This window comes from Dunckerocampus dactyliophorus, chromosome 14 (assembly GCF_027744805.1).
Source record: "Dunckerocampus dactyliophorus isolate RoL2022-P2 chromosome 14, RoL_Ddac_1.1, whole genome shotgun sequence".
Lineage (NCBI taxonomy): Eukaryota > Metazoa > Chordata > Actinopteri > Syngnathiformes > Syngnathidae > Dunckerocampus > Dunckerocampus dactyliophorus.
In genome coordinates this window covers 8234183-8251560 of record NC_072832.1, presented here as the reverse complement: position 1 = coordinate 8251560, position 17378 = coordinate 8234183, and the positions used below count along the sequence as shown (strand labels likewise).

At 40.8% G+C, this 17378-nt stretch overlaps 1 protein-coding gene across 1 annotated transcript in view; it reads right to left on the bottom strand.

Annotated features, from left to right (window-relative positions):
• zgc:171482 (zinc finger protein) overlaps nucleotides 1-9565 on the bottom strand; it is a 103546-nt gene extending 93981 nt beyond the window's left edge. Inside the window, exon 1 of the mRNA XM_054798140.1 lies at nucleotides 9266-9565. The gene's annotated coding sequence lies outside the window, so the exon portion shown is untranslated. The remainder of the gene's footprint in view (nucleotides 1-9265) is intronic.
• Nucleotides 9566-17378: the final 7813 nt, after the last annotated feature.

Sequence of the window (17378 nt, the reverse complement as noted above, 5' to 3'; positions counted from 1 at the left end):
TTACTCTCCAATTGGTGACAGAGGCTTGGACTGACTTGACACGGCACCGATGCACACCTGCGCATGTCAGGAGGGGCAACTCGGCCACTCTGTTGTGTTGTGTTGCAGGGGTATGTTGCCAGGCCAGCCCTGGATTTTAGTTCCCAAGGCAAGGCGTAGCAATAAAGAAATAAATAAACAAGCCGTCAATCGGTCCATGATTGATCAGGTCACTGGCAAAACTCCCGGTACTCCCAATGGCCAGGTCTCCCCTGTCAGGAAATGTGCAAATTCAGCAATTTTTACTTGTGTTAAAAATGTTCCAATTGTTAAAAATGATTGGTGTAAATATGTATTATATGTTATCATTATGGTTTAGTTTTTTTTTTTTTCTCATCACGACAGGTGAGGCTCCTCTGACCGCATGTCACTGATACACTGTAACTCTGCACTTGTCAAACATGATAGATGCCATATATCACAAAGAACAACGGAACATTAAGGAGTGGGACAGGACACAAATGTTAGCATTACTAGCAGGGTTATGTGAACCACAGTGTTAACATTACAGTTCCATTTTAACAGTAACATCATGCTAGGTGAGCCTGTTCGCTGGAGAAAAACAAAATGATGTCCTGTAGTTGACAGATAGATGGCAGAGAACCAGGCTTTATTTTAATATGTGTAGCGACGCCTGCTTTTTTTTTTTTTTTTTTTACATAGCTGTCCTCCCTGAAGTGCTGGGCGTATACACAGGGTGGGTTCATCTAGTTAGGAACAGGTCATAAAAGCCATCATGTTCATGAAGAAAGAGCTTTCTCCTTCATGATGTCATGAAAACAAGGAACTTCAAAAGTGACAGTTTGAGTGCCCCTGTGAGGGGGGTGACGATTTTTTTTCACGTTTGGTGCTCTTGGGAGGTGCTCTTTTTAGTGTTATAACATTGTTAAAAGGTCAATTTGGCGTAATAGGCAACCTTTCACATTTATATATCTGTCTATCAATGTCTATGTTGACACGGTAGTGGTTCTATTTGACCAATTGTGCAAATCCAAACTCCTGCAGCATTTGAGGACGGTATTTCCTATCAATTAGAATACCCCAACATTGAGACAACATTTCTCAGCCATCAGAGTCCCAGAATGTCTCTGTGCTAAGACTCTTTACACAGCCAACAATACCCAATCTATCGAAACTGATATTCACTGCTATGTGGACCACTGACTAGTCCCAACACCATCATACAGTATGGATAGCATGTAGAGCATGCCAAAAGAGTAACATTGCCATGTACCCCGTTTTCATTTATATATTGCTCCATTTCCCCAAGTTCACGTGAAAGTGCCCAATTTTGCCCAGTTTATGGCTAGGTGTTCATTGGTGGTAGAATGGGCACCTATTACACACATTTGACAGCAGTGCCACTTCACCGCACAGACACACACAAGCACGAACTCACAAGGAAAGCAATACCCACAAAACCCACTGACACGATGCGCACCGACGAGATGAAAGGGCCAATTTATCAAACCACCAGCTCAGGCATGCCCGAGGACGTATAGTGCCAGCGCCGGTCTGGAGAAAGAGGGCAGTAAGTGTGTGTGTGTGTGTGTGTGCATGCATGTGTGCGTGTGTGCGTGGTTCTTCAATTTTCCTCCTTGCAGAGACAGTGAAGTCATTCCTCCAAACATAACATGCACTGTTGCCTTTGGCCAATTTTAGATGACATGGCTCCATGCGTGACAAAGGGTTTTGTTGTCTTTTTTGTGTGTGATTGTCAGGTGCATTGGCATACGAGCATGGTCTGCACCCCGTGTTATTCCTCATTAAAGTGCAAGATTAGTGTTCATTCTGGGGGGCTTTGCAGCATTTACAAGCCCTAACGACTCTGCTTTTAGTGAGATGCATGAGAGAACCACAGCGGAGGAAGCTTGTTCAAGTGGAGAAACGACCAGCAGCAGCAATACGTCTCTATACTGTTTGTTTAAACCACTCAGTGTTGTACAAGGATGTGAACACGGCGCGGCATGTATATTTGATAAAGACCACAACATGGAGATAGATTCCAGTTTGTTTTAGTATGTTTGTAATAGTGATGGCTTGGTTGTTTTAGCTGCTGTAGCCACTATTAGAGAGTTAGAATAACACATGGATGGAAACACTTCCCAGATGACAGCGAACCACTTTAGATGTCTCATTAAACCTTGAAATATTCATTGGATCCCACCAGGGGATACATTGGATTCATAGTCGGACGTCCGCTTGCAGCAGAGATTGTTTTTGTGAGCAGAACATTGGTCAGACTTTTATTTAGATCATGTTCATATTTGTTTTTTTTAACAAAAACGTCTCAACATAGGCCATACAGACCTCAACATACTGCAGGCCAAAAAATGGTATCTCTTTGTTTAGTTTTGTTTTGATGAAGTAATTTGGATTTGAGCTGTTCATCATTAATGAAATCGGATTGTTTGGTTTAATTTTATGATACATGAATTCCATATTCATAATATATCATATCATATTAGGTATAATGATGACGAAATAAATCTTGGATAACTTTGGTATTTTCTTGATTCTTTCTTGTTATTGATGACTAGGATCTTGAAAAAAGGACACAAAACAGGACATGATGGTTTAACTGGGTGGCTCTGATATTAACTGTAATTGCATCCTGTAAAATGATTTGCAGTGGAAGCCATTATTGATACGCACACAATCTCCGCTACACAGATAATATTGACCAAGAACAGGACAATCCAATAACCTCCACCATCATGCATGTCATAATTATCATGGGAAGCGCCTGTGTTGCTTCGAACACACACCAGCTCAACAGCAAGAAGCTAAACTGAAGTTATGGGGCCAAATTACTCCACGTGAATAAAACATTACGTTAGTTTTGTATTGATACAGTATCTAAATATCATGTGGCATCCAATCATCATTGTTGTTATCATGATGGATGTTTTGTGAATGCAAGGTTTTATTTGCCACTATTTTTCATGAGCTTGACATTGTATGTACGGTTATCTTTTTATCTTGTGTTTTGTTATGATGTGGCGAGGGTGGGCGTTTTTTTTTTTCAGTGTTCAATCACTGCAAAAAATAAGCACGTTTTGAGTGCACTCCAACTTTAAAGTTCAGGTCCCTTGTCAGGTTTTTAGTCGGCAGGTTCGGAAAACCTGTCAGACAGCCATGGCCAAAAAATGCTGGCATCCCAAGGATGCGAACGTTTTTGGCCATCCCTGTATGGCATACAACCAAATTAGCCTAATTTATACAGCCATGGCATTTTTGGCATGCCAATGTTTTTAGCCGTGACTGCATAGGGTCAGGCAAATATTGCTGATTATGTGTTTGCCACTGTAAAAAGAACAGTCCAGAATTGTTCAGGTTTACTGTAGCCGAAAAATAAACACATTAAAAAGGTTCTAAATTAATTTGTACTCGAGTTAAGGAAATAAATATTTTATCCCCTACTGACCAACCAACATTTTGAACCCCCACAGACCGATGAAGCACAGAAGCTAGTCCTGTTCATTTAGGAAAGTGCCTCTAAGTTCAACTTGTTATGTTGATAAAAGTTACCTGTTAAAAAAACTTCCATTCTAAATGCCCCACCACAATGGGCAAGACCAAAGAGCTGGCAAAAGAATTCAGGGACATATTTGCAGACCTGCACAAAACTGGAATTGGCTTCACTGCTTCATCTTCAACAAGCAGGTTGGTGAGAAAGACACCACTATTGGCGCAATATTTCAGAAATGGAAGAAATGCAAGTCAATTGCCCTTGTTCTGGAGTGCTATGCATGACAAGGGAGGAGCTGGTTAATGATCTCAAGGGAGTTGGGACCACAGTCTTTAGTGTTTGCTGTAATGGAAAGGGCACATGTACAAGCTTGTCTGAAGTTGGTCAATAACCACCTGAAAGTCAGATGAGACCAAAACTGAGCTCTTTGTCATCAACGCGGTTCGACATGCCTGGAGGTAAAGAAATGCTAAATGACCCCAACAACACCAACTGTGAAACATGTGGAAACATTCTGCTTTGGGACCGTTTCTCTACTGTTACAGAAAGACTTCACTGCAATATGGAGCTGACGAACAGGGCCATGCGCCATAGAAATCCTCAACAAGAACCTCCTGGCTTCAGCCAGAGCACTGAGGATGGGTTGCGCATGTGTCTTCCAGGACCCAAAATATACAGCCAAGACGACAAAGAAGTGACTTAAACAGAAGCACATTGAGATCCTGAAGTTAACTAGTCTTCGGACCTTCTTTGGAGGAAGTTGAAACTTTGAATTGCCAAGAAGCAGCCACAGAACTTCCAGGATTTGATTTGAGTATCTGTAAAGAGTAGTGGAGCAAAATGGTGACCAACTGCAAGGAATGCCTGAACTCTGTGCTTGCCAACAAGGGTTCTCCACAAGTACTAAGTCATGTTTTGCTTGGCGACCAAATAGCTTTTGTTCCCTTTATTTAATGATACTATTTCTGTCCCTCTCTGTCGCAATAAACCTACCAGAAAAATTCTACACCATCCATGTCTTTGTAAGAAGGTAAATGGACAAAATCAGCAGGATGTCTTCTGACTTATGTCTTCTTCTATGTTGAATGAATCAGTCATGCTACAAAAAATGTCACACTATCTTGACTACACAACTTAATAACCCAAGCCAGATCAGCAATTATTGTTGCAAACCACACTGTGACAAACTGCAATGTGAGGCAATGATGGCAATGTTTTAGACTTGTAGGAAGACAAGGTGTTTTGAGGATACAATGAATAATTAACACATCATGAAGCCTCATGATACATGCTCACATACTGTGTAAAAATATTTCTATTCTGATTGCCATCAAAAAAAAAAACAACACCGGTGGGACCTTGGCTCCATTACACATGAAACGGGGCGTAAAAGTAAATCCGCACGGAAATGCACTCTTCAAGGATAAAGGCAAATCAGTGGAGATTAAACACAGTCTAGATTTTGCACGCCGTCATCCCTTGTGAAGAGATTGTTTATATTTAGATGTGAGTATGAGCGTTTTTATGTGTGAAGGAACATTGCATTTTGGGATGTCGGCTTCAGTGCCGTGCATCAGGCGGGCTTTGGCGGCTGCAGGGGTACTGGCCCAGCCCGTTCTGCTTGATAAGGATCCAAGTTCTGCGGGCAGCGCCAGTTTGTTGGTGGCGAGCCCAACTGAGATGGGCCGCCCATTATATCGTGATAGGGTGGTTAAAAAAAGCAAGGAATAGTGGCGCCAAAACGATTCAACAAGCTTAATTAATAATTGTTCCTGGCATGCGAGGTGATCATTGGACAAATATAGACCCAAGCTCTCTTTAATAAAGTGTTTATGGGGAACAGGTGATCCAGGGATGCAGATTTCATTTCATAGCCATCAGGCACTCTCACTGCTTAAATCACTTCCACACTGCTACATTTAGCGTGTATACATAGCTTAGAGCACACACAGAGTGATAAATCGAGATTAATTTGAATGTGTCACCACTTTGGACACCAGACAAGCCAGCTAAATGACTCCTTCAGGAGGTAACTGTAGAGCAGATTAACCTTTGATTTTTTTATTACCTACACCTTAACAAGCATCAAAATGCTGCTCTTATTTTACTGCGTGAGGAAAACCATTTTTATCAGGGTGTCCAAACGTTATCCACAGAGGGCCACATACGGTCGTCCCTCGCTACATTGTGGTTTGAACATCGCTCCGTCACACTCGTTTTTTCAAAAAGGAATGAATAAATGATCGCTGTTTTGTGATTGTATATGGCCTGTTGTTAGTCACAATATTGAAGTTATATGGAGTATTGTGTCACTGAGCATCATGCGACATGACGGACATAATAAGAGTGAAAAAAAATATCTTCCCATTCCATGTGGAAGTGGTAAGTTTTTGGATTCCTACTTTGGCCTTCTTCCCCACCTTCTTAAGTTTAGAATAAGTCAATTGGAGAGGCAGCTTGCTATGCTAGCAGCGGCCATCTCTTATGTCCCAGCAGTGATCCCGTAGCCTGAGCAATGTGGTGTAAACAAAGAATAATAGGAGTGTAAAGGTCACTATAGGGGTGTTACTTAATGTCTTTAGGGCTGTAAAAATGTCAAAAACTGTCATTTGAAAGTCATAAACAAGTTTTCTATGCTCCAACTACAAAAATGTTCCATTTATTAATACTGAATCCTACGTGGCAATTCACCTATCACGGTGGCCTCAGAAACCATCGCTTCTGCTCCTTCATCCATGTCAGCCTCACGAAGCTAACTGCCAAACCGCCTGTATCCAATCACTAGTAGACCGCCTCACAAAGAGGCTGAATGAGATGAGTTCCCAATATCTCCATTCATTCCACTATAGAACAATGCGCACAGACAGATGCAGAATGAACCCTCTTGTCATCCAGCCAGTGTGGCAGAGAGAGACGAGCAGATGGAACACACGCATACGTGGACATTCGTGACAGGCCTACGAAGAAGAAGAAAAAAAATGCATCTCAACTTTGTGATATACTCTAGGTATAAAAGCGTATCAGCATGAACTTTTGTCTTTGGTCTTTGCTATTTTTCCCCCTTCATTTTAGCTGTTGGTTGTTGTTATTTTTTCCAAACACCACCATCTTCCTGTTTTTCCATTAGTTATTTCTGGAATGCAATAGTGTTTCTCACCTCAATAACCCAGAAGAGAGTGCTAGTGGTAAAGTGCTACAGCTACAACTTTGGACACCCATGATCTAATCCAATGTATCAGAAACTGTATTTACAAAGATAATGAAACTCACTTTTTATTGGCACTGCTGTAGAAGTATTACCATGTTTATATTATTTCCTCAACTGAAGAGACCGCAGCAGCACTTTCTCTTTAAACTCCACCATCAATTTCAGCTTTACAGATGCCATGTCTGTTCTGCAGACACTGTGTGTGTGTGTGTGTGTGTGTGTGTGTGTGTGTGTGTGTGTGTGTGTGTGTATGTGTGTGTGTGTGGTAAAGATGTCTACTGTAACACATGGTGCTATTTGTCATAATAATGGTAATTACAGCCACCGTGTGGGACCACCTGTTCATTTTCTTTTTTTTTTTTCCTGAGGTGGGAAAAAGAAAAGGCTACTTGTGATGGCACCTCAAATTTCCTAAAATAAAAATGCAAGATTTTGAGAAAATGTGGTAGAACATGTTGAAGATTAGAAAGGCCAATCTACATACAGTAAATAGATTTATTACTCTTTCTTTACCACATTTTGGTAGCATGTTAAGCTTCTTAACTTTCAGTAGTTATTGACCTGAATATAAGATGACCCTGGATACAAGACATCCCCTCCTCTTTCAAGGCCTGGTTTTCCAAAAAAAGAGTTTTTCAGACTGCCTTGGTGGGGTGCCATCTTCTTTGAGTTATGGTCTCCAGCCTGTTAGTTGTTTACTGTGTCTGTCATGTGTCTTTTTGAGTGAACAGTTCGAGGCTTCTTCACCATGCTCACAGTTTCATTGGTCAGGTTGTGTCGTGAAACTGACGTCTGCTGACCTCAGAAGAGTGCTGCAGTGTACACATGATTCCCGGTGATGTGGCAGACATGCTTAAATCAGTCACACTGTCCAAACACCATACCTGTCAGCTGATGTGTGCAAAGCCGCATTTTTTTTGACAACACCACCTGCCTGAATGTGAATATGCATGACAGGCTGTCTGCTGGCAGAGTGCTGGATTGAATTCTTCTCTTTTTATTTCACGCCAAGCGGAATGAAAGTGATCATTCATAAAGTGAATGTGCAGCACGGCACAGCAAACACAGTTTTATTTTGTTTCTTTCTGACATTTTTTTTCCCCTTAAACTAGGAGGTTCTCATTTCTCGCCATGTAATTTAATTTTTCCTGATGCGCTGTTCTCGATTCAACACACATACTGTATACATTTAGCAGCTACTGCCACCTAGAGGTCGAAATAGCATATTACAATTATAGTGAATATTCGTTTTCAGTGAACATTTAATGCGATACAGTAAAATAAATTTATATAAAATAAATAAATAAATTTAATAAATTAACTTAAAAACAAATGTAATTAAAAACAAATTAAGTTGAATAAAACTTAAAAAGTAATTAAATACAGATACTTCCAAACAAAATTTATAAGCATATTGCTAAATTGCTTCACTTATATTTGTGATGTTATTTTACATCTCACAAGATTGTACAAGTCTACTCAATGTTGTGGCCAGCATGTGTAAGTGCCTGAAACATTTTTTAAAATTATTATTTTATCTTAATAAATGTTAAATATTTCTTAATCAATATCATGATCTTGCCCCAAGTGGAGGAGCTTAAGTACCTCGGGGTCTTGTTCATGAGTGAGGGCAGGATGGAACAGGAGATCGACAGGCAGACTGGTGCAGCGTCTGCAGTGACGCGAATTCTGCGTCGGTCCATTGTGGTGAAGAGGGAGCCGAGCTGAAAGGCAAAGCTCTCAATTTACCGGTCGATCTACGTTCCTACCCTCACCTATGGTCATGAGCTTTGGGTAGTGACCGAAAGGACAAGATCGTTAGAGCAAGTGGCCGAAATACGTTTTCTCCATGGGCTGGCTGGGCTCTCCCTTAGAGATTAGGTGACAAGCACTGTCATCCGGGAGAAACTCGGAGTAAAACCACTGCTCCTCCGCATTGAGAGGAGTCAGATGAGGTGGCTTGGGCATCTGGTCAGAATGCCTTCCCGACACCTTCCTGGGGAGGTGTTCAGAGCACGTATGACCGATATAGGAGGCCTCGGGGAAGACCCAGGACACGTTGGAGAGACTATATCTCTCAACTGGCCTGGGAAATGCCTTGGGATTCACCGGGAACAACTGGACGAAGTAGCTGGGGAGAGGGAAGTCTGGCTTCCCTGCTTAGGCTGCTGGCCCCATGACCCAACTCGGATAACAAACATTATTTAAATACTAGGGATACTTATGCTGCCGATACCGGTCATCCACGAGTGAAATCGTCCGAACCCGATACAATCACACAGATCAAGTGTACATTTTTAAATAAAAAACATTTAAAAAAAACGTTTCTTTTCATAGCTCATTTCAACCCAAACAAAGCAAATATGTTTGTTTTACCCGACTATTAACAAAATTCTGGTATCCATAACTCACATTTAGTATTTCAGAATGCATTTCTTTCTAGTGTTCACTTAATGTTCATTATTAACTGAAAACCTGCATGAAAAGTAGGCTTACAGATATGACAGGGGAACCATAACATTTAGACAAAAACATATTTGACTTACTTTTCAAAATCACTCGTGGAACTTACAGCATCAGGTGCCTTCTATAAGGAGACTTTGGATGCAAGCGTATCCAGGAAGACCCCAGGCAGTCGGCAAACCCGATTTCCTCCACAGCCGTCGACGTCCCGCCATCCAGTCCGACAAATCCAACCACTGTTTGGGCTATCACGGGCGCGTGTCCCCGCTAATTTTGGCTAATTAGCCGCCGCCCGACTGACGATCACATTGTGAGCCACGAAAACTCACCACACCCTGCTAATCGCCCGCCCCCCAAATGCCACAACAAACTAAAACTTTTTAAGGCGTGTTTTGCAGGGTGCAAAACTTAAATCACTCTCACAACGACAGGAAGTCCCACACGGCAAAAATGCTTGTTTTCAGTTTGTGTGAAGGGAAAGTGGGCGGGAGATGGTCGCTATAGGATGGCTGCAGCAAAGGGGGCGGAGCTGATCGGCGAAGGGGATGGGTAATTAAAAGCAAGTATCGGCATATGGCGATAACGTGCTTTTCACAGAAAATCGGCCGATACTGATCGGTGGCATCGGAACACCCTTATTAAACACAGTATATGTATTGTATTACCTAAATATTTAATTCATGTATTATTTAAATAATGTGTTATTTTTTAACATTTTCTCTTCAATTTTTATTTTTGTCAATTTTAATAATATTTATTCTGCCTGACAGGAGCAGTATCCAGCAAAAATGTTTAATGTTGGACATATTATTTAAATAATTGTCTTTATTAAAATTTATTATTTACTCGTATTTAATTTAATTCAGTTATATTTTACTTGTAATATTTACTTCTACAGTATTTTCTTCTGCACTTAAATTCATAAACAACTAATTCTCATACATTAAATAAGAGTCTATGTGTGTCTATACAGACATGTTGAGACATGTGTGTCTATACCCCACAGTTGCAATTAGAAACATACTTTAGTGATCCATCCTTCATTGATGAAAGAAATGACTACGAGCCTTGGGAGGAAAAAGAAAAGTCACTTTAACGGGAGTCTCTTCTGCTGCAGGGTACATTCGTAGCCACTTGATGTCACTAGACACTCCTTAACTATTCAGACTAATAAAGAGGCTGCCTGGGGGGAGCCTCATAAAAATGAGACTGTGGGTGAATTTGAAACATCAGCAACTCTTTATGATGATGCACAGTCAGTTGAGTGCTTCCATTTAAACCAACATTAATTAAAGATATGGCGACTGGAGTCTCCCTTTCGGAAATCACTTGGAGTTGATTTACACCATCTTTTTTTTCCCCCTGGTTGCCCATAATTGCATCCATTACTTGCAAATGACTCAGTGCTCATTACAGATGTCTCCCTGAAATGGAGATACTTGCATGGACGTTCTGGGAGTCTGCTTAGGCTTATGTGTTGTAGAAGAATACATTTTTTTTGGAGTAAATCCGAGGTCGGACACATTTGTTCCAGATTGCTGATAGACCTCTTATTTGTTCACACGATATTGCTTTGTCATGCATTCAGTTGTGTGCAAATATTTGAGACACACCAAGTTTTATTTAAAGGTCCCATATTATAGTATTGTTCAACCATTTTGAATGAGTCTAAGGGTTTTCCACAGTAGCGTACTGGAAGTGTCTAGCCTTGATGCTGGAATTCAAAGAATTGAAATGTGCTTTTAGTAAACCCTACAGGGAACACACCATCTGTAGCTTTAATGCTAATGAACCACGCCTGTCTCTGACAGAGTCTATGACTCCAAGAAGCACTATTGTGTACTAGATGCAGTTTTTACACATACGCTGTAATGCTGCACTCGTCCAACGTAATAGCGCTTTAAGATGTGCGGCGAAGCCTGCTTTTTTTGTTTTTTTTAACAAAGCTGTCCGTGAAGTGGTGGGTGTATACACAGGGCAGGCTCATCTAGCTAGGCATGGGTCACAGGTGGTGTCATGTCCATGAGAAAATGAGGTTTCGCGTTCATGATGTCATGAAATCACTGGAACTTCAAAAGCGGTTCTTGTCTCAAAAGCGGAGCAAACAAGTGAGGGGGATGATGGATTTTCTCACGTATGGTGCATAAACAGGCTCTAGGGAGACATTTTACTGTTACAACATTGTTAAAAAGTACATTTTGCATTTTTGGGGAACTTTAAAGCTTCCACTGTAAATATCTGGACGTGTGGAGAAGACAAGCATTGAGATCATATGTCTCTCATGCCCTTTCCGCCTCGTTCTTTCGTCATTCATAAATTTGTCGACGTGGAGGTCCACCTAAGCTCTGTGGATGTCCGTTTCCTGTATCTTTATTCCACTCTGCTCTACAAAATGACATGATCCTCAAGAGGCTTTATTCTAAATCCCCAAAAGACCCACAACAAGGATACCAAGATGCGGAGAAAAAAGCAGGAGAACTCATTCCAAGAAAACTCAGCTAAACAAAAGAGACTCAGCTTTCATGTTGGTGCAGGCCATGCTCAGAAACATCTTGTTTGAGTAGATAATTTGAATGACTGAGGCCTTCACTTTGATTTTTGAACTATTGAGTTGCTTTATGGAGCTTTGAGGGCAACATGTGGAAGGTAATAGTTCACTTCCTGTTTCTGGCTGTGTTGACAATGTCGTCTTGAGTTCGTTAGCTGGAAGGACTCCTTTTAAACACTGAGAAGACTGGATCAAGTACACCTTGTTTTTCCGTGTACACTACACGGACAAAAGAATGGGACAACTGGCCATTACTAATACAGTAATCCCTCAATTATTGCAGGTAATCAGTTCCAGACCGACTGTGATAAGTGAATTTCCACTAAGTAGGATTCCCTCTTTCTAAATTCATTATTTTTGTAGTTAGAGCATAGAAAACCTGTTTACGACCTTCTAAATACAGATTCCAACATTATTAGAGGCCTCTAGGCATGAAATAACACCCCTATATTCACCTTTTCATTCAAATTAACCAATATTGTAAACATAATAATGGAAAATAAGACTCACACGTTAGCATTGGGAGAGTTCTTTGTTTTTCCGTTTTTTTAATTTCTGGTTGAAAGTTCTTTCTGCCACGGATATTGTCTCATCAATGTAACATAATGTAACATTACTGACACCTAGTGACCAGTGTAGATTACTACATGTCACAATGTGTCTTTCAATACATTTTCTGAATGCCTTATATTTATATTTGAGTTCATTTAGCCATTTCTATGCTTGGAAATACTTACTATAAGCCAAAAATACATAAAATATGCTTAAATATGCATTTTTTTTAGTAATAATAGACCGTTGTCAACCATGAAACAGCATGATTCATTAATTAATATAATTATATATTAAATATAATATAATTAATTTTACTATATCTTTTTTCAGTTTTTGCTGTTGTGTTGGGTTTTCTTAATTTTCCTCTATAATTTTATTTTGACAATGTGCAGTGGGGCAATAAAAAACAAGCTGTGGGTCGCAGGTGTCTCTGGGGCCGCACTTTGGACACCACTGATGTAACCCGTCTGCGTACGTGATGCCCGGTGCTCCCTTCTTACAGCGTTCCTTCAGCTCAGCCAAACGTCCAAAGAGAACATTTTCATATTCCTCTGTGAGAGATGGAAGTGGCCATCAAACACAATTACTGCTGAGTCCTGCTCCAGCCTCACTGTTGTATGTGTGCTTTGTGCGACTGTGACTGAAGACTGTTATTCCACTAATTCAATATCCATAATTTCCTACACCGCGTCTGCTCACCTTTGCCAAGAAATGACTGACAGCTGAGCAAGTTGGTTCTCTCAGATGTGTGTTTGTGTGTGTGTGTGTGTGTGTGTGTGTGTTTGCGCTGGCTGAATAAGGCCCCTGCTGTCAATGATTTATGTCTCCGAGCTGGACACACAGTGAGGAAAATGTGAGATGATATTAAAGATCAGCATGTTGTTTGTTTGTGTTTCTTGTGGTCTGCTAATGCCTTTCCGATGAGTGAGGATGTGAAGTACCGGAGGGAGAAACGCTGTCGCCATCTTCATGCGTCTTTTTAGGCCCCGTTATCTCATCAGCGTGTCTTGCTTTATTTCAGTTATGTTTTGTTGCATCTCCCGTTAAGATTGTGTGCATGTTGTGCAGGTGTTAAAATTCGGTGGCCCCTCTAAGGTCCAACAAAGTCTGTTAAAGAAGTCGTACTGAAAATAAATTAACATTAACATTTAAATAATCACAACCGCAATCCAAGTGTAAAAAAAAAAAAAAAAATCACTCCTACCACCACGCAAATGTAAAAATCTGATAAACGCTCATGGCCACACACAAATGTGTTGTCATATGTTGTCCCGTAACAAAAACAACATATTGTTGAGTGGTTGCCAAGCTCGCAGACATCATGCTGTGCTCGTTTTGCTGCATGCGGTCTCTTGACTCGTCATCGACAGTCCAGGTGCTTCAGCACGTGCTGACCGAAATGAGGACCTAAGGCCCGGAGATCTGTGTTAGCTCCAGATGTGCTCAATTGAGCCCACTGGATGATTAAGTATGTGATAGAGGGCCAACTGGACTCCGCCCAGGAGACCCAAATGGGGCTAGGGGTGCGTGCGTGCGGGCAGCAGGGCGGGCAGGCAGAGGTGTGGAGCAGGGTCATGCCTCATATAAATTGTATGAGTTCAATGGATCAAGGTGTTGCTGCTTTTTCAAGGGTAATGATGTCATGCAAGTGGCCCAACGGTGTTATAGCCACGATTTACAGTACATGTACAGTACACTAAGGATAGCTTTATGGATGGTTCCTAAGCTACGTAGCATCTCATTTATGAAACACAGTTTCATAAAACAGTTTCACAGTCTACAAATACACCACAAATAGTTACATTTTTAAGGACTGTGCGTCTTTTAGATCAGTGGTTCTCAACTGGGCTGGGCTGCAGGATCCACCCTCACCTCCAATGACCAACGGCGACCTAAATTGATGACATTTTTCTACTGGAATTTCTCAAATATCTTATATTTCATGACAAAATGGTGCAATTTGAATTTGAGGTAGTGCAAAATAACAGTATGCCAGCACAGAACAAATTTCATGAACATTTTTTTTATCTACAAACTCAAAATTATTTTAACAAAAAGTGTCAGTGAGGGTTTTCTCTTCTGCTGCCGCTAACGTTTGAGCTCTCTTTGCCAGCTCAGCAGATAACAGGTTTTCAATAAAGACTCAAATTCAACAAAGACAGTTGAGTTCCATTGCAGAGCCTTTACTTTGAAGCACTGCAAAACTGAACATACAGAAATAAAGCATGTCAATTATATATTACATAAGATAACAAAATAATTTTGCTGTGACAGTAAACATAAACCAAATGCACTGAAGCAAATGTGCGAGCTGAATGCTAATTTACATTGAAAACTGGGGTGTAACGATTCATTCACTACATCGATGCATCAATAAGTAAGACTATAAACCTCATTTTCACTCAAGCTTTTTACACAGCACTTTTAAAAAAAACACTGCACATGGCGTACGCCCACAATTAGTTCAAGAAGACAAAAGTACATTGTGCCTTACCAGACACACACACACACACACAAACAGGTATTCACAGTCACGCACACCTACACAGTGATGCCAACTATAACAGAAATACATGAAGAGATTTATAGCTGAACTCTATGATATGAAGCCAGGCACTTTGGAGGTCTGCAGGTTATATTTCCCATGACCAGCCAATGGAAAGGCTATGAGCTTATGCATAGTTCCATGTCAAATCTTCCACCTCTGTCTCAGAGGACAAATTGAAGTTTTTGACCTTGAAAATGAGGGCATACTTGGAACGAGTCGACCGAATGAGCTTTAAAAACAATTTGGTACTGAGGGGTCAAAGTAATGAACTGAAAATGGTGTTAATTATGATGTAGCATGACATGTTATACACTGTAAATACTGCAACTATAGCAATGAGGTACAGGCGTTAATTGGGAGCGGGCAATAATTGGAGAGAGGCTGTTATTTTTTTAATTTGAAAATTCATTATGCCAGTGTACCCGTCAACTTATATTTTGAAAACTTTTTTTCAAGTTACATGTACAGAAACTCGAAGTTTCAGACACAAACATTTTTTTCTCGCCATCTGGAATTAAGTCAGACTAAACTCTTATGTTACGTTAATAACACACACACACTCTTACCAGCTTCAGCCATCATCTTCACAAGGCCTTTAGCTTTGGTTCTGGGGTTGATTCGCACTTTTCGGACCAAAATATTTTCATATCTGAGACACAGAACCATTCCCTTCCTGAACGGTATGATGGCTGGACATTCTGTTGTTTATACTTGTGGATAATAAAAATAATAAAAATCAGACCTCACAAAATCACCCTGCGCTCTGTCGCCTGTCCATTCTTGTGTATGTGACGAAGACGCTCACATCTTCTTCCGCGACGGCCGTCTTGTTTACGTGCGCATTCCACAGTGGACGAAGATGCGAGCGTCTTCATCCCATACAGAAGAATGGAGAGGCGACAGTGTGCAGGGACATGGTGGGAGACAAATATAACGCTGAGCTATTTGTGAGATCAGATTTTTTCGAGTAGGCATTTTTATGATGCAAATGTATTACTCTTTTGAATGCATATGGTCAAACTCTTTACATAAATGACCCAGCAACTAAGCGGAACTACGTTCCTCGTCACGGAAATCCGACCAGAAGGTTAAGTCCCTGTTGATGTAGTACCCTGCTGATGGGGATGTCATACAACTTCATGTCAAAAAATCCGAACTATCCCTTTAATAGATGTGTTCAATGAGGCAGATTGTGTGGGAAAAAAATTGTTGTTGCTGGAAATGACATAATAACAATCACGTTAGTCGAATGCTTTGAATGAGGACACGTTTTACTCACACTCACTGGAAAAAAGTAGTTTCAAGTCATCAAACTAAAGTCCAATTCAGGTCCTTGATGTCAAAGTCCAAGTCGACTTGCAAGTCTTTGGTGATATTGTCAAGTCGAATCCAAAGTCATCAAAATCGTGCCTCGAGTCTGACTCGAGTCCAAGTCATGTGACTCCAGTCCACACCTCTGCTATTTACATATTTACCATGCAATGGCATTCTGCCGACTATGCAGTATAAATTGGTCTCTAAAACACAACAAACAAAACAGCATGTTCAGGTTTGTCTTTGGTAAACCTAAAAGTGATGTTGTAATTTTACAACCACGCGTCTTATAGGGTAATGATTTGGAGTGCTTGACGACGTGGAAATAAACTTTCTTGCCAATGTTGATGTTTATTGACCTGGTGCTAATTAGAGACCTCGGTGGTTATTTGCTTTTGTAGACTAGATTGGCTTCATTGCAGCATTTATAGTAGTTTTCATTACACTTCTGTAGGTGCACCTTAATATTGTGAGTGTGTGGCAGGGTCATACATAAGTCTCAGTGTGTGTTTGCACCATCCATAGTGGGTCTGCTAGGTCGTGCTCCTACGGGGGCTGAACTGTACGTGCAGAGTACATACTGTGGCGAAAAGATTTCTACCCCCGCTACCCACCACATTCAACTCTCCACTGTGGTTATCATTCTCTATCTCGTATTTACTCAGCAGCAGCACGACTGCCATGGCAACTGGTGCTGTTTTGGAAAGTCTTTGTCCAGGGAATGTATGTCAAGGGATAGATGATCGAATGCAAGTGATTTTCATTGCTTTTGCTGCCAGGGAAGAGAGTGGAATCATTTTGAGAAGGGTGAAGATGAAGGTCAGGAAGTTTACAAGTGAGGGCAAAGTTGCAGCTCTTGACCTTTAAAGACTGAAGTTGATGATGTGAGTTTTCCACAGTTTATATGAATCATAGCTTTTTAATCAGCAGTAAAGCAACATAAAAAAGATCTTTGTCTTTACCTATCTTTATTTTGGAGTACAGCAAAGCGCTCTGCTGTAACATCCTTACAAACAGTCCTGTCAAATAGAGGAATTTTGACTGATTGATTTGATTTTGTCTGTAAAAAGACCAAAGAGCTTTCCCATGTAGATCTGTGACGACTGTTTGCATTTGGTCCTTAAAAACAGCAGCGCTCTCTTTTCATTTAGAAGATCTTTGACGACTGCTTTTGCCATATGTCCTTAAGAACGGCAGAGTGGTCCCCCAGTGCTTTGTGTCATGTTTAGGA